This window comes from Neophocaena asiaeorientalis, unplaced genomic scaffold, assembly GCF_003031525.2.
Source record: "Neophocaena asiaeorientalis asiaeorientalis breed wild unplaced genomic scaffold, Neophocaena_asiaeorientalis_V1.1 scaffold171, whole genome shotgun sequence".
Taxonomy (NCBI): domain Eukaryota; kingdom Metazoa; phylum Chordata; class Mammalia; order Artiodactyla; family Phocoenidae; genus Neophocaena; species Neophocaena asiaeorientalis.
This window is the reverse complement of record NW_020174013.1, coordinates 224,167-243,046: the sequence shown is the minus strand read 5'-3', so window position 1 is coordinate 243,046 and position 18,880 is coordinate 224,167.

The window sequence follows — 18,880 nt, the reverse complement described above, 5'->3', positions numbered from 1 at the left end:
AAACAAGGAAAATGCACACTCTAGTCTCTCTTCCTTCTCCCTCTCTCTTTTTAAAAAATATTTATTTATTTCTCTGGCTGTGTCGGGTCTTAGTTGCAGCACGCAGGCTCTTCATCGCGGTGCACAGGCTTCTTTCTAATTGTGGCATGTGGGCTCAGTAGTTGCAGCACACGGGCTTTCTAGTTGTGGCACAAGGACTCTAGAGCACGGGGGCTCTATAATATAGCAGGTAGGGGCAGATAAATGAGTAAGTAAGGGAGATAGTTTAGCAGTGGCCAGATCTTTAGCCCTCTTCTAAATGTTTTTCCATTCACCTCTGTCTGGAGCTGGTCCAGGATATGTAGGGTTCAGTCAATAAAGGCATGACATCTTTTTTTCCATCTCATGAACAAAGATGGATTCTCTGTTTGTCTTTGTGCCCAACTACACTAGCAGGTAGCTGTAGCAAGGACAAGGTGACTGTTTGCAATAGACTAAACCCCTGTACTTCCCAGCCAGAGGTCAGCTATTCTGCTTCTGAAGAGGTAAACAATACCACCTTATGAGTACTTTTCTTAAAGAATGTGGATGCTTTTTTAGTGTCAGCATAAGTGAATGAGTAAGAGGATCTGGAGGACACAACATAAGGAGCCAGGATGTGAGTGCCAGGAACGCTCTGAGCAGCGAGCAGGTGATTAGACTGGTAAGACTGGGGAGGTAGGTTTCAGCTGTGGGAGAGGTGAGCTGAACAAGCAGCTCCAGTAGAGTTGCTGGTACCCACAGCACAGAGCAGCAGGGACCAGGAAACTGGAATAGAGCTGCCAAGCAAGGAAGGGGAAGAGGCAAGCCCAAAGCCAGTCTGAGGTCTCAGAGAAGGGGTCTGGAGATTTAGTGGGGATGGAAAAGTCAGAAGATGAGCAGGTAGGGTAATAAGAACATGAACCAGAGCTGAGGAGAGGGGTCTATTTAACTGACTTCCCAGGTCATTCTCTTGGCAGGAGGCAATACCCAGTGTTAGGAGAAAGGATACTAGGTGTCTCCAGGCTGAGAGGCGGGTATCCAGAGGACAGCTGCTGGGAGGTAAACCCTGATGTTCTATGTAGCCAAATCAGAGCAACCTCATATCCCTTCCACCTTCCACCAGTTCTTAGATACCAGGAGCACTACCTGAAGGAATGCTGCATGATCAGAACATTCTGCCAGACCAGAAACAAATATGAGCAGTGTCCCACAGAACTGCCCATATCTGAGAATCAGAGACTCTCAGAGTCAGAAGGACCTGTGCCAGTGAGTGACCCTACTGAACTGAGATTTGTCCTGACCTCCTGAAAGCTTTCCTTCCTAAAAGACAAAACCTCGGAGCCCACTAGAAGAATCCTGAGCCTTATTTCTTTGTCTTTAGTATTGCTCTTTACCCAGAACATCCTAAAAGAAGAAAAGGAGTTATTTCGACTGCTTTCCAGTCGATTTATTACCCAATGTAAGGCAGGGAACCTTTTGCTTGCATTCAGCCCACAGACATGTTTCCTTATGTATCTGTTTCCTAGGGTTGCCTTAACTAAGTACCACGAAGTGGGTGGCTCAAAAGAACAGAAATTTGTTGGCTCACAGTTCTGGCAGCTAGAAGTCCAAAATCAAGATGATGGAAATGCCATGCTCCCTTTGAAACTTAGAAGGGTGGTATTTTCCTTGCCTTTTCCTATCTTCTGGTCATTGCTGGCAATCATTGGCATTTCTTGGCTTGTAGACGGATCCCTCCAATCCTCTGTCTTCACATGATGTTCTCCCTGTGTGTCTCTGTCTTCACATGGCCGTCTTCTATAAGGACACCAGTCGTATTGAATTAGGGGCCCACTTTACTCCAGTATGACCTCATTTTAACTAATTACATCTGCAAAGAACCTATTTCCAAGAAAGGTCACATTCTTAGGTACAAGAGGTTGAAAGTTCAACATACCTTTCTGGGGGGGACACAATTTAACACATGACACTTTACGTGAGAATTTTCTAGCCATTTGTGGAAGCACTCTGGTTTCAGCCCTAGTAGCCCCAACACTAAAATTGGATTACATGAATTGAGGGTAAAAGAACTGATTTTACTTTCACAGGACTTTTATCCAATGTGAACTGAGGTTATTCTACAATAGTAGGATACATGACCACCTCTTACTGTTCACCCTGAATCCATAGTGAAGGAACATCTCACCAACCCCTTCTATTAGAGACACTAATAATGCTTGCTTCTCAGTCTAGGAGAGTTACATGATACTACAAAAGGGAACATGTTTTTAGGGTAATTTTCAGATTTTTCCAATTCTGCTCTGAGAAGTTTTAGTTCTAGTTTCAGTTTAAAAGTATCTAGCACTGGTCTCAAGGGTTAGGGTCAAATGGGAGCTGGGTAAGGGCTGAATGTGTCCCCCTCAGAATTCATATGTTGAAGTCCTTACTCCAAATGTAATGGTTTTTGGGGATGGAGTCTTTGGGAGATAATTAGGTTTAGAAGAGGTCTTATAAGGTGAAACTTTGTAAGAAGAGACACCAGAGAGCTTGCTTGCTCTCTCTCCACCATGTGAGAATACAGTGAGAAGGCATCTGCAAGTTAGGAAAAGAGCTCTCACCAGAAACCAGCTATACTGGCACCCTGATCTTGGACCTCCAGCCTCCAGAACTGTGAGAAAATAAATTTCTGTGGTTTATGCTACCCAGTCTATGGTATTATGTCATGGCAGCCCAAGAAGACCAAGATATGCTCTGTATTCTCATGCTACCTCGTCATTATGGAAACTATTAAATTACAAGTGCCTTGTGGGCAGTAGCTGGCTCTTTTATGCATAATAGACAGTAGTGCTTTACCTAAGCCCCACATTTGTGTTACACTGAAAATGCCCCTATTTTATAGATGAAGAAATAGAATTGGGAAGATTTGATGAACCTAAGCTGAGCTCAAATTTCTCTTACAACCTGCCTGTCTACCCCACTGCCCTGCCCTATATCTGGTATCGTCTCAGTGTCTTGGACATAACTTCATTAAATTGAATCTGCTATGTAGAAACATGTTGTGGACAGTATGGGAAAAAAGGAGACGGTGTGGGTTGAGTCCAGTGAAAATAGTGTGGTTAGGTTTTTTTGCTTTCCCTCTGGAGTGTACCTGTAATTGTAGTTATTACAGCTTTACAGATATCCTTGTCTCCTGAAATCCATACAGACAAGCAGAAGGTTGGAATGGGCAGGAGAGATACACCTACTGACAAAGGCAGGGGGTGGCCAGACAGGAGGAAATGAGCAGCCCTCGGTGATGGTGATGCAGAGGCAGGTGGGGTATCTAGAGAGAAGAACTGCAATTTCACAGCTTCAATACGCCCAGCAGGTCTTTTGCTCCTGCTGCGGTTCTGTACTTTCATCCTCCTGATTGGTAAAGACCACACAGTTTCATACTGGCTTATGAGCATGACTGAATGTTTCCCAGTGTGGACAAGCAAATGGAGGAAATTTAATCAAGTGCCTGTGAGGGCCTTGAAGTACAAATGGGCTCTAACAGATTTAATATTAAAAAAAAATTATCATCCGGGTTGCCAAGTGCATTATTAATTTTTCTTCATTATATATAATATCCCAAGCCTAAGTATTTAGGGAGAGATTAGTCAGAGTCATAACGCTCTCCTTGACAGATATACACACAGGGTCTTCCTTGGCTACTTTTCTTGAAGCTCACAGAAGAAAGGGTAGTCTAAGTAGGATCAATGAAATCTGGGAAGGAAAGTTTAAAGTTAGCTATTGCACATTCTTTGGAAATTGGGTGAATGGTCTACATTCTGGGGAAGTGGGTAAATTGGTAGCGATTCTATTCTTGAGAGTCATTGTTTATAAATCATGGTGTTAGGTATCCTTTGGCGATGTGGAGGGAATGAGGACTGTTCCAGCTACCTAAGAATTTATAGTCTCCAGGTGGCTGGTATAATTTAGAATGAGTGGAGCTGGGAAGACTTAAGAGGGGAATATTGGGAACAACTGAGAAGAGTATTTCATTAAACATAATGTGGTTATGGACCACTCAGGTAAGCTGATAATAATGTAAATTTCTGGGACCTGCCACAGACTCTAATTCAGATATTTTTTATAATCATCTCTGGTGGTTTTGATGCAGATGGACACAGTCAAGAATTGTAGGTTCAGAAAAAGAAGAATTCTGTGGTTTGGCTGTAACAAGCCATTCTCAGTTAAAAAAAAAAATGTGGCATAAGATGAAAGCAAGCATGGGGCACCAAAACTTGCTAGACTAGAGAGGTAGAAGACAAATGCAATGGGATAGGTAAAAAAAAATCTTAAACAGACACAACACTAGAATTTGGAATACCTTTTTAAATTTCAAAATTCTTTAACACTTCCTAATTTTTTCAGCAGTTTCCTTAACTTCAGCCCATAAGTTAGAATTTTTTAAATATCCAAATATTATTTGTTTTTACAATTTTATTATCAAAAATACAAGTCATCAATTTTGCAAAGCTTAACCTTACAGAATTGAAGCAATACCTTCTCAAGCACTGTCAGCTGCTAGATTGTTCGGTAGGTAATTACTTTGCATTTTAAAAAATATCATTTTATTGAAGAATGACTGACATACAAAATGCTGCACATGTTTAATGTATAAAACTTGATGAGTTTGGAGATAAGTATACTACCATGAAACCATCACCAAAATATATGCCATAAATATATCCATCCTCTCCAAAAGTTTCCTCCTGCCCTCTTTATTATTAATTTGTCATAAGAACACTTAACATAAAATCTAGCCTCTTAGCAAAATTTAAGGATGTATGATGCTTAATTTTTTGTGTCAACTTGACTTGCCAATGCCCAGATAGCTGGTAAAACATTTCTGGGTGTGTCTGTGAGGATGTTTCTGGAAGAGATTAGCATTTGAACCTGTAGAATAAATAAAGAAGATTGCCAGCGCAGGTGGACATCATCTAATCCATTTAGGGCCTGAGTAGAACCAAAAAAGATGGAAGAATGGTGAATTTGCTCTCTTTGCTTGAGTTGGGACATCTGTCTTCTCCTGCCCTTGGATATCAGTACTCCTGTTTCTCAGGCCTTCAGATTCAGACTGGCACTTGCTCTGTCAGCTCCCCTGGTTTTCAGGCCTTTGGACTCAGACTGAATTCACCCTCAGCTTCCCTGTTTCTCCAGCTTGCTGATATTAGATCATTGGACTTCTCTGCCTCCATGATCACATCTTGATCCTTCTCTCTCTCTGGAGAACCTGACTAATAGGATACAATACAGTAATGTTACCTGTAAGCACCATGATGTACAATGGATCTCTAGGACTTATTCACCTTACATAATTAAAATTCCATAAATTGCCGTTTTAATGTGATGATTACTACTACCATTATTGTTCTGCTAGCTATTTTAATGCCTTTGAAATCAGAGACTCTTGCTTTTCTTCTTAACCCCTCATGGAACAATGGTCATCAAATACTTACTGATTATCTAGTTTGGAAATATGGCACATATGCATGAGGTTGACACACTTCTACAGATTTAACCAAAGTTACCACTTTGCTTTATTATTTTTTATCATCTATGTCATTTAACTTTCCTTGTATATTTTTCATCTCCTAATTTATTTGTGTACATTCTGGATGGTTTCCCCAGGTATTTCCAAATTTATAAATTTTCTTCTCAACTGTATCTGGTCTCCACTTATGCATCTATTGAATGTTTTAAAATTTTTGAAGATTATATTTGAATATCTGTATTATTCTTTTTCAGATTGGTTTGTTCTTTTTCGCATGATGTTATATTCTTGTTTTATGCATTCTCTCCCCTTTTTATTTTTTTGATTATTTAAAGTATATTTTAAGGTCCTTTAAACTTGCTCTATTTCCTTCAGTTGGTCAGATATGGATTCTCTGATTTTGTTGCACTTTCTTCCTATTGTATATGGTGGTGTGTTTTCTTACATTTTTGGACATTTTGTTAATAAGTTCATCCTTACTGGGTTTGTCTTCCATGGGCATCCCACGTATGCCTTGAGCTGTGTAGACACTGTAATTGGATGGTTCAGGATGTCCTATGAGATTTGCTGATCATAGATCAATTCTTAAGTTAGTCTTTGGTTCAGGATATCTTCATCATTTTGGTAGTCTAACTTTGGTCACCTTGCCCATATTGGGCACAGGGTAAAGACTCCAGTTTTATTTAGAGCCCAGATTGACTGGCTCATCTTCAACGTAATCCTGGGCCTCTGGATGCAGTTTTTTTTTTTTTTTTTCTGGTTCCAGCTCACAGACTATGAAATCCTTTCTTCATTCTTAGCTTTAGGTAGCAATCCCAGTTTCAGGTACAGGGCCTTATGACCATAACTCCTGACTCTGCCCAAACATTAGAACTCTAGTCCCTAGTATCTGATCCTGTTATCCCTGTGGGTGGTGAAGAATTTCCCTCTTGCTTAGCACTTTTCATATTTCCCTCATTTATGACGTTTCCTAAGGAAAATTTTCCCTTTTTCCTTTTGAGGTCAGCTACTGGTTTTGGATTTCTAAAGCTTATTTCATCCAAAAGTACTACATAGTTATAGCAAGATGAAGAGATGTCTATATCTGCCTAGATCACCATCTTTTCTGGAGGACTTAGAGAATTTTATCATTATTCCCATTTTATTGATGAAGATAGAGGAGGTTGGGGTCAGCTGAGTCCATGTTAGAGGCACAAAATTGATATTACTGAAGCACATTTTATATTTGCCTGTTAATAAGTAGGTGAATTTAGGTGAACCCAAGGAAGTCACATAGGAAGTTAGAGGTGAGGAGGGTGGTGGGGAATGATAAATGTAGGTTATAAGAGTCATCAAGGCATGAGGTGAGGTACAGATTCAAATGTATTCAAGAGGCAGGCCAGAAACAATGGCAGTCACCATATTATAATACAAAAGGAGTGGTGAGGAGATTCTAACTGGGGCAGGCATACTCTGCTAAACATCTTCAAATTCTAAAACTTTCAAATAACATTCTGGCAAAAACCACAACTGCTGACTAAATTCAAATTGGCCGCTATTTTGCCACCTGTGGATTAAGTCATTCAGACTTTGTCTTTTAAGCAGGGTGGGTAGGTGGTACAAGATCCCTCCTTTGCAGTCCACTTCATTATTCTTAGCATAGTTGATTTTCATAATGCATATCAAAGTTTATTTTGCATTCCATGAGCACATAAAAAATAAGAGTTGGGAGAGGTAGCCAAACATATGCTAAACAATATGAGATACCTTATTAAAGTGACCCTTTTACAATATGGGTAATGTGCTCATAAAATTTTGAAAACAAGTCTCTTTTATGATTTGCAGACCATAGGGAATAAATAAACATTGTTTCATACATACCTAAGTTTCCAAAAGGCAGATTTCTTTTGTCTGGTAGAACTTCAAGGTCTCAAAGTGGGAAAAAAGGGAAAGATGTATGCTGATGCCATGGATCTCTTTGAAAAGGAAAAGCTGGTCTAGGGCAAGATAACCAGAGTAATACAGGGACAAACCTGATGAGATATGATCAAAATAGGGTACCAGAGGATGGGGCTGTTAATTATCCTCCTCCTCTTCTTCTCCCTCCTCCCCCTCCTTTTCCCCCTCCTTTTCCCCTTCCTTTCCCCTCTTCCTCCTCCTCCCCTCCCCCTCCCCCTTCTTCTTTCTTCTTCCTTCTTCTTCCTCTTCTTTTTGGCAGCGTGACCATTTGGATCTTTTTCAGCCTTTGTAGGGTCAGACTTTTTCAGCTTCTTGTTCTAGGGTGGGGGTTCTCAAAGTGTGGTCCCTAGACCAGCAGCAAAACATCACCTGGGAACTTGTCAGAGTGGCAAATAGTGTTCCTCTCAGATTCACTGAATCAGAAGCTTTCTGGGTGGGGCCCAAAAATGGATTTTAAGAAACTCTCCAGGTGATTCTGATGCACTGCTGATGTTTAAGAACAACTATCCTAGGGAAATAAATTTTATATGGTAGACATTTCTGCATCCTTAACTGACGTGCAGTAGATGGAGCCATCAGGATCAGGCAGAACTTAAAAAATAGCAAGACTGGACTAATAATAGCTGGTTCTTATTGAGTACTAACTACTTCTCTAAGTATTCTACATGCATTGACCTACTTACCCTACAGGAACACTGTTACTATTCCAATATTATACAGGAGAAAAATCTCAGAAGCTCAGAGAAGTAACTAGTCCTAGGTCACACGGTGCTGGCTGCATACCAAAATCCATTCTTGAAAACTCAACTTGGACTGTTCCCTAAGTGAGAAATAAACTTCCCATGTTGAATCACAATGTATTTGGGGGTCTGTTTTTTGCTGCAGTCTGGGTTACCCTAACAAATAAATACAAGTAAATGGCAGGGCTTACAGTTTAGCCATAGTAGTTTAGGCTATTTAGGGTAGCCTAAGAGTTCAGGTTCTATACTCTTAACTTTAACATTGTATTACCTGTCTGGAACTGCTGCAGATGCCAGAAATTTACTCAAAGGATCTTATCCTGCTTTTTTCTTATATTGTCTATTGATCTCTGCCCTAAATTGAGCCCTTCAGTTTGGTGATTTTATGCAACTTTTAGAGCATCATGTCTAATACAAGAATGTAAATATTTATTTTCCATTAACTTAGGGTGTTCATTCACCAATGTCTTTCCCTCTTAAAAAATATATTCTTGCATTATTTTTTGAAAATCTCATATTACATTGTGATATTATTGCTTTGCTAAATTCTTGCCTGTCATATTCATTCATTTATAAAGTCATATTCCTTCCTCAACCCCACCTTTAGAGAATTATCATTAATTAGGCTATCTTAGAATCCTGATGCTCCCTTTTACTCTTATGTCATTTTTTGTGACCTCTTCTATGTCTCTTCTATCTTCATTTATATGAAAATAAATACCTCTCATATTATTCATATATGTTCCCATTGTTAATTTCCACTATATTTAAGAGGCTTCTACAAATTTGGTAAAAAATTGTATATATAAAGAAAGGATAGAGCCATAAAATTGCTTATTAATTCCTCTAAGATAATTTTGGCCAGTAGCACTGAAATATATATCTGTGTGCAGAGTTTGGTATCAAACAGGTAAACATACCACAGAAGAAATATGGAATAATGGAAATACTCTGGACATGGACAGAACTAGCCTTGGCATTGCCATTTAAGAACTGTGTGAGACTAGGCATGGCACTTGGAACAGCTCCTTATTGTGAAATGACAGACTTAGATGATGCCTAAAGTTCTTTCTAGCAATAAAATTCTAAATTCCTCATTCTACACCTGAAGGTTAATTTCAATGACATTTCCCGCTGGGTCTAATTTCCCAAAGAGAGGCCCTTGATGCTTAAGCTTATAGAATATAAGGTCAGTGTATCAGGGTGAAGCCAGTCAAATGGAACCTATTCTAAATTGTTCAGTAGAAGAAACTTAATATGAGGAACACATTTTAAAGGTTTGGGAAGAGCTGAAGAGGCAATAATAGTATGATACTTCCAGCTCCAGTGAAGGAGGGACAAAGGGAAGAGGTGGTTTTCCCAGAACCCAAGGACAGGGCTACCAGGAAAGCATTGGGATCCTGATGGTAGAGGCTTTATTAAGTAAGTGCTAAAATCAGTGTGGGAGGAGTCCCGTGAGTGAGATGGAAACATGTTGAGAAGGGCTTCTTGAATGTGCTTGATCCACAAAGAGATATAGTCAATGCCAGAGACCATGTCAGAGTCAATGCTGGAGCCATGAGAGAAAGTCTGTAGCTTCCCTCCCCTTTGTCCTATCTAATCCCCTTCCAGAGCCTCCCACTGGTCAAATTTAACTAGAAGTCAGTGGATAAAGAATCCTAGCAAATGTAGCTTGCAGGGGTCAGTTTCCTGTAACAAAGAACATAAAAAGGAAAAGTTTTAACTGATTGATGCAGTGAATACAGGGCATCTTTCACAGAATCCTTCACTTCCATTTTCAGTGAATCTTCTTATCCTAAATTCCAGGCTGGTTGGCCATGTATTTGATTCTCAGCCCCAACTCAGATTAATCAGCTGTGGAGACTATAAACCGAAGACACTTGCTCCAGAATATTCCTCCACAACTCCTGTCAACATAGTTACCTCCACACCAAATGCTGATAGGATGCAAATCGTCCATGAAGGGAGCCAGAATAAAGAGATTTATCCTGGAGCTGGTCATCAGGAGCAGGCTCTCTCTGTAGAAGAGGAGTATGTGGACCTTTTGTGGCAGTAGGAGTAGCATGTCACTTCCTCTGCATGGACAGAAGCATGTTTTTCAAAAAGCAGCTAGATTTGTTTATGGCGGTGCCTCCTAGCTAAGGGCACAAGGGAGGGCCTCCCCCCCTAGGCTGCAACTAAAAAGCCATAGTGCATCAGCTGAATCAGATCAAGGGGATTCTTTCCTTTTTACAGCTTCCCACTAACTGCTAATTGGGTCCCATGGTATTAGACACTCTTGACATCGTTTCCCAGCTCATTCTTCCCCTTTTGACTTGAACTTGGTAGCATGATTCTCAATGGACTTAAGTTAAAGTCTGAATCTCTAGCATAGAGCTTCTCAACTTTGATACATATAATATCTCCTAAGATCTGATTCCTGACATACAGATTCAGATTCAGTAGGTCTGAGCTGGGCTCAAGGTTTTCTAGTTCTAGAAAGCTCCCAGGTGTTGTTGATGGTGTTAGCTCACATGCCTCACTAAGGATTTTTGTTTTTGTTTTGTTTTTGTTGTTGATCTAGGAGGTATTCCTCAGAATTGTGCTCAGGTACCACATTCTAAAAACCCCCCAAAAACATACAACTAAAAGCAAAAACAAAGCCTTGTGTGTCTGAGTGGATGTAGAATCTAAACCACTCTGTTCGATCATCTTACTCTGTTTGAGGACCTCAAGGTGGCATGGAGGTCACTAACTGATGAGACTGGGTAATGCTGGTCTCCTGGGAGTAATAAATGAAGATGCTTCACTTCAGTGTATGGTGGCTCCGTCTTAATAACTGGCTAGAGAATATCCTTCAGGCAGAGCAGACAGGATAGAAGTAAAGTGAGATGGGAATAACTCTGGTTGGGTCACAGCCAAGTCATGAACCATGTTGATTTCCCCAATTTACTATCACTTGCTTAGTGCCTGTCAGGGCAGCCAGCTGGTTTTCCTCCAAGACACTGTCAGCATACTCAACTCTGTTTTCTCTGCTTCCAGAGATACTGCAATGATTGTCCCCACAAGGAAGAATCCGAAAGTTGAATGTCTTAAAAACTGGAGATTCCTTTTTAACAGCTGTAAGGAAATTTGACAGCTCTAGATCTCTGAAAATAAGATTATTTTATTTCACAGGGTATTGTAATGGCTGATTTGCGTTTTGATCCGTTCTGCCTCTACATTGAGGGTCTAGTGTTTATTTGTTGCCTTCTTGTCTATTTTCCTGGACTTTCTAGATCTGTTACAGGAAACAGAAATTATTCCATAGGAGCAAAGAAATAGTAGGCTGTTCCTATTTTATACACAGACTGAAGTGAGTCATTAGTAATATTGGTGGTATCAGTGAAAGAGAAAAAATCGGTCAAATTCCTAGGGAAAAACAAATAAATAAGCAAGCAAGCAAATCAAAAGCAATGATGAATTGGGAATTGCCCCAAGGTTAAAAAGATTCTCAGGATATTGGTTTCCTTTCCTCATAATTCTTAGTGATTTTGAGGTCCTTTGTTGACAATTAAAGGTATTATATACACAACTGATGACTCCATGCCTGAACAGATTGTGTGTGTGTGTGTGTGTGTGTGTGTGTGTGTGTGTGTCTTTGTCTGATTTGGATGTTATTATTTGGAAAGAGAAAGAGTACTCTGGGAAGTCAGCTTCACTTTCTTCATATGTGAAATCAGACAACATATCTCAATCTCAGAACAGTTTTATTAATTGAATGTAAAAAATATATAAAAGGCTCAGCATTTTCACTTGCACATAAAATATCCTCAAGAACTTTCAACAGTCCATATGAGTATTTCATAGGTTTCTATCTCTGACTCCACCTCACTTAATCCTGAGAACATTCTTATGAAGGAGATCTTGTCTCCTTTTGAAAACACCTGCCTGAACTGAAGCTTAAAGGGGTTAGGGGATTTGCCTAAGGTCACATAACTGGGAATTTACACAATTAAGTTTAAACCCCAATTCTCTGATTTCAAATCTCTGCCTTATATCTACACACTGTTAAGAAGTGAATGTCTGGAGCATCAGGGGAATATGAGCACATACCACTTTAAGGATCTTGGAGCAAGACGTTATATAGGGCATGGATGAACTTCTCTCTGTTATAATGACTAGAGGTGGTCTGATTATGTCCAAACCTCTTAAAAATAAACTCTCTTGGGTCATCTCTGGACCAGCAACGATCAGTCTCATTAGTATTTTGTCATCTGTGTGTAGACTTGTTGATTTCCCTTAACTCTTCCCCGTTTAGTTTCCAGTCACTTACCCTGCTTTTAATTCAGCTTGCTGATCAATTATTATAGTTTTGTCATTCCTTCCAAACATTTCCCTACTCTTCACCCTCACTGAAACTTGACTCCTTTATATAAGAGCTAGAGTGGATTGTTTCCTCTACTACTTTACTTTTTCTGCTTTCAGCACCATGCAAGATTGATTACCTTTAGAGTTAACTCCATTTTATTTATCTTTTGAGATGTGTCTTTAATTGCTAAAGGAACTTCCTGCTATTTCTTTTCAAATTATACTGAAATTGCTGACTGAATATCACTACAACTACCTGGAGGCATATTTGGTGGAAAATATTTTATGTTGCTTCCTGAGCCCCATAATGAAACAAGCAATGTTTGTTTCAAACTACAAAGCTGGCTTCAGTCCTAAATGAAGTTTCTAAATTTTTTTCTAACCAAACATTTAATTGTTCGAATTTTTAAAACTGCCAGCGTAAACAGCTAGGTTCTTCTAACTGTGCTTGTGAAATATTTAATCTCATTTAGAAGCAAATCACTCACACCCTCTGCCAGGGGGACTATTGTTGATAAAATCAGGACTCTTGTATTGCCTAGGTACTGTCTCCTCTTGAGTGGGATTCTTAATAAGATGGCTTAAGTGCTGCCTCTGCCTGGTTGGAAACGGTACTGCTTGTTGCTTTCTGGTTGGCAGAGGAAATCCCTCCATCTGCATTTACTCTTCCATTTGAGCCTGAAAGACCAAATACTGCCTTCAGGTTCTGCCACATGCCTGTGGGTTGGATTTGGAATCTAGATGTCCCCTTTATCTAAAGTTTTGTGAAAAACTTACAAAAGGGGACGCTTGAGGGGAGGTAGTATGAGAGATACCTTGTGCACATTTACAGGAGCAAATGTCTTGAGAGCATATCTCCTCCTCACCTCCTCCTTCTTCTGTTTTCGCCTCTCAGTTGGGTCTTTGTGGAGGTGAATTCCCTGCTCACTGACATAGTGCATCTACTGTAGAGGGTTAGATTGCTTTCTGGGTCATAGGTAATATTTGTGGTTGCTGAATGTTAGGGATGTGTTACAACTGGTGGCAAAATGAGAGCTCAGATCTATCTGCAGATGTTACCAATTAGGGCCAGTGCCATTTTCCACAGCTGTGGGCCCTGAAACTCTCTCACCTGCAGGTTCAGAACTATCTAATCCTTAAACCAATGAGAGCCTGGGCTGATGGAATTTTGTAGTTCCTTTCTTTTTGGATAAGTGAGCTCCATAAAAGATTTGTTCTCCCCACGGACAGCCCAGTCTCCTGGCTTGACTTTTTCTTGGGACTCTGGTGACTAGCTCCCAATCCAGCCACCTTCTGGGTCTGGCCGTGACTCTCACTTAGGGGTCCTAAATTCCTGGCCTGGCTCTTGGACCCCAAGGGTGGCTTCTGCTTTGGTTACCTCTTTTAGAACCACCCACGTGTATTCACAGCTGTGGCATGGATTTCTCCTTGTACTAAAAACTTCTGCTAGCTGAAGCTGTGCCCTGCCCTGCACCCACAGGGCAGATCTCTTGGGCCTGAAGACTGGCTCACATTGAAATCAAGAGCACCACACCTCTTGGACTTGGTAATCTATACTCTTGGCTCCTCTCTACAGTGAACCAGCCATTTATTTCTGCCTGCTTATCCCCATCCATTTTCAAAACTGTGCTTGGCTCATAATTTCTTGCTGATGGGATCTTCCAGCATGTCACCCTTTATTTAGAAAGGTTTCTCATGCATGTAAAATCACCTGCTACAATGTACAATTTAGCATGGATTAATAGCATCACAAGCAATAAATAATAAAATAAAAATAGAATTTTACAGTTTTCTTATATCTTAATTTAATTCTAGTTTATTTTCTTTCTGACCCCTCCCCAGGATTGTGTAAGATTTCTTTGTTTTAAAACAAATATTAAGAATCCAATAGGTGACAAATAGTTTTATGTCTTTTTTTAATCTTTATTGGAGTATAATTGCTTTACAATGTTGTATAAGTTTCTGCTAAAAGTAAATCAGCTATACATATACATATACATATACATATATCTCCATATCCCCTCCCTCTTGCATCTACCTCCCACCCTCCCTGTCCCACCCCTCTAGGTGGTCACAAAGCACCGAGCTGATCTCCCTGTGCTATGCAGCTGCTTCATACTAGCTATTTTATATTTGCTAGTATATATATGTCCATGCCATCTATTGAGATTATCATATGGTTTTTATCCTTAACTTTGTTAATACGGTGTATCACATTGATTGATTTATGTGTATTGAAGAATCCTTGCATTCCTGGGATAAACCCCACTTGATCATGGTGTATGATCCTTTTAAAATGTGCTGTTGGATTCTGTTTGCTAGTATTTTGCTGAGGATTTTTGTATCTATGTTCATCAGTGATACTGGCCTGTAGTTTTCTTTTTTTGTGACATCTTTCTCTGGTTTGCGTATCAGGGTGATTGTGGCCTCGTAGAATGAGTTTGGGAGTGTTCCTCCCTCTGCTATATTTTGGAAGAGTTTGAGAAGGATAGGTGTCAGCTCTTCTGTAAATGTTTGATAGAATTTGCCTGTGAAGCCATCTGGTCCTGGGCTTCTGTTGTTGGAAGATTTTAAATCACAGTTTGAATTTCAGTGCTTGTGATTGGTCTGTTCATATTTTCTATTTCTTCCTGGTTCAGTCTTGGAAGGTTGCGCTTTTCTAAGAATTTGTCCGTTTCTTCCAGGTTGTCCATTTTATTGGCATATAGTTGCTTGTTGTAGTCTATCATGATCCTTTGTATTTCTTCAGTGGCCACTGTTACTTCTCCATTTTCATTTCTGATTCTGTTGATTAGAGTCTTCTCCCTTTTTTTCTTGATGAGTCTGGCTAATGGTTTATCAATTTTGTGGATCTTCTAAGAGAACCACCTTTTAGTTTTATTGATCTTTGCTATTGTTTCCTTCATTTCCTTCTCCTTTATTTCTGATCTGATCTTTATGATTTCTTTCCTTCAGCTAACTTTGGATTTTTTTTTGTTCTTATTTCTCTAATTGCTTTAGGTGTAAAGTTAGGTTGTTTATTTGAGATTTTTCTTGTTTCTTGAGGTAGGATTTTATTGCTATAAACTTCCCTATTAGAACAGCTTTTGCTGAATCCCATAGGTTTTAGGTCATCTTGTTTTCATTGTCCTTTGTTTCCAGTTATTTTTTGATTTCCTCTTTGATTTCTTCAGTGATCTCTTGGTTTTTTAGTAGCGTATTGTTTAGCCTCCATGTGTTTGTGTTTTTTACAGTTTTTTTCCTGTAATTGATATCTAGTCTCATAGCGTTGTGGTCAGAAAAGATACTTGATACGATTTCAGTTTCCTTAAATTTACCAGAGGCTTAAATGTCCCAGAGACTTGATTTGTGACCCAAGATATGATCTATCCTGGAGAATGTTCCACAAGCACTTGAGAAGAAAGTGTATTCTGGTATTTTTGGATGGAATGTCATATAAATGTCGGTTAAGTCCATCTGGTCTAATGTGTCATTTAAAGCTTGTGTTTCCTTATTTATTTTCATTTTGGATGATCTGTCCATTGGTGAAAGTGGGGTGTTGAAGTCCCCTACTATTATTGTGTTACTGTCAATTTCCCCTTGTATGGCTGTTAGCATTTGCCTTATGTGTTGAGGTGCTCCTATGTTGGGTGCATAAGTATTTACAATTGTTATATCTTCTTCTTGGATTGATCCCTTGATCATTATGGAGTGTCCTTATTTGTCTCTTGTAATAGTCTTTATTTTAAAGTCCATTTTGTCTGATATGAGTATTGCTTCTCCAGCTTTCTTTTGATTTCCATTTGCATGAAATATCTTTTCCCATCCCCTCACTCTCAGTCTGTATGTGTCCCTTGGTCTGAAGTGGGTCTCTTGTAGACAGCATATATATGGGTCTTGTTTTTGTATCCATTCAGCCAATCTGTGTCTTTTGGTTGGAGCATTTAATCCATATACATTTAAGGTAATTATCGATATGTATGTTCCTATTACCATTTTTAAAATTGTTTTGGGTTTGTTTTGGTAGGTCTTTTCCTTCTCTTTTGTTTCCTGCTTAGAGAAGTTCCTTTAGCATTTGTTGTAAAGCTGGTTTGGTGGTGCTGAATTCTGTTAGCTTTTGCTTGTCTGTAACGGATTTAATTTCTCTGTTAAATCTGAATGAGATCCTTGCTGGGTAGAGTAATTTGGTTGTAGGTTTTTCCCTCTCTTCACTTTAAATATGTCCTGCCACTCCCGTCTGGCTTGTGGAGTTTCTGCTGAAAGATCAGCTGTTAACCTTATGGGGATTCCCTTGTATGTTATTTGTTGCTTTTCCCTTGCTGCTTTTAATATTTTTCCTTTGTATTTAATTTTTGATAGTTTGATTAATATGTATCTTGTCATGTTTCGTCTTGGGTTTATCCTGTATGGGACTCTCTGTACTTTCTGGACTTGAGTGACTATTTCCTTTCCCATGTTAGGGAACTTTTTGACTATAATCTCTTCAAATATTTTCTCAGACACTTTCTTTTTCTCTTGTTCTTCTGGGACCCTATAATGCGAATGTTGGTGTGTTAAATATTGTCCCAGAGGTCTCTGAGACTGTCCTCAATTCTTTACATTCTTCTTTCTTTATTATGATCTGTGGCAGTTATTTCCACTATTCTGTTTTCCAGGTCACTGGTCGCTTCTTCTGTCTCAGTTACTCTGCTATTGATTCCTTCTTGAGTATTTATTTATTATTTAACATCTTTATTGGAGTATAATTGCTTTACACTGGTGTGTTAGTTTCTGCTTTAAAACAAAATGAATCAGTTATATATATACATATGTTCCCATATCTCTTCCCCCTTGCATCTCCCTCCCTCCCTATATCACACCTCCAGGCGGTCACAAAGCACTGAACTGATCTCCCTGTGCAATGCGGCTACTTCCCACTAGCTATCTACCTTACGTTTGGTATTAATATGGTGTATCATGTTGATTGACTTGCATATATTGAAGAGTACTTGCATTCCTGGAATAAACCCCACTTTATCATGGTGTATGATCCATTTACTGTGCTGTTGGATTCTGTTTGCTAGTATTTTGTTGAGGAGTTTTGCATCTGTGTTCTTCAGGGATATTGGCCTGTAGTTTTCTTTCTTCGTTGCATCCTTGTCTGGTTTTGGAATCAGGGTGATGGTGGCCTCGTAGAATGAGTTTGGGAGTGTTCCTCCTGGTGCTATATTTTGGAAGAGTTTGATAAGGATGGGATTTAGCTCTTCTCTAAATGTTTGATAGAATTCGCCTGTGAAGCCATCTGGTCCTCTTTGACAGTTTGATTAATATGTGTCTTGGCATATTTCTCCTTGTATTTATCCTGTATGGGACTCTCTGTGCTTCCTGGACTTGATTAACTATTTCCTTTCCCATATTAGGGAAGTTTTCAACTATAATCTCTTCAAATATTTTCTCAGTCCCTTTCTTTTTCTCTTCTTCTTCTGGAACCCCTATAATTCGAATGTTGGTGTGTTTATTGTTGTCCCAGAGGTTTTTGAGATTGACTTCAGTTCTTTTCATTCTTTTTTCTTTATTCTGCTCTGCAGTAGTTATTTCCACTATTTTATCTTCCAGGTCACTTATCCGTTCTTCTGCCTCAGTTATTCTTCTATTGATCCCATCTAGAGTATTTTTAATTTCATTTTTGTGTTGTTCATCATTGTTTGTTTGCTCTTTAGTTCTCTAGATCCTTGTTAAATGTTTCTTGTATTTTCTCCATTCTATGAAGATTTTGGATCATCTTTACTATCATTACTCTGAATTCTTTTTCAGGTAGACTGCCTATTTCCTCTTCATTTGATGTCTTCTTTTTTGTTGTAGCCAAATAACTACAGTTTGAGCTAGATGTTCTTTCTTCCCTATTTGCAGACGATGAAACTGAGACTTAGAGGGAAAGGGAATATGCCCTAAATCACACACACATTAGACATATCCATAGCATGATTCAAGTCCAGGTACGTCTGATGTGCAAAACCCATTTAACTCTTCGGAACCAATGCTTTGATTTCACAGTTAAGGAGAATAATGCCCAGATAAATTAAGTTACTTGCATAAACTATTTGATTACATGTTGTAGGTTTTCTGGCTTCCAATACTTCTCCGCTGGACCACACTAACTTTTAACTTAATTAGATAAAGCAATTGAAGTAGGTACTAATGTCCATGTAGTAGTGGAACATCACCCTTTATTTTCTCTCCCTTGGCTTGTCCCTACTATCTTTTGTGCTCCTTGTTTCTTCCTTGGATCTTTTATTCTGTTCCTGTGACCATGCCCTCTGGATGGTACAGGGCTGGCAGCCTCAGGGGAAATTTGAGTTGCTTGGACCTGAGCAATGTTGCTCCTTTTTTTTTTTTTTTTTTTTTTTTTTTAAAA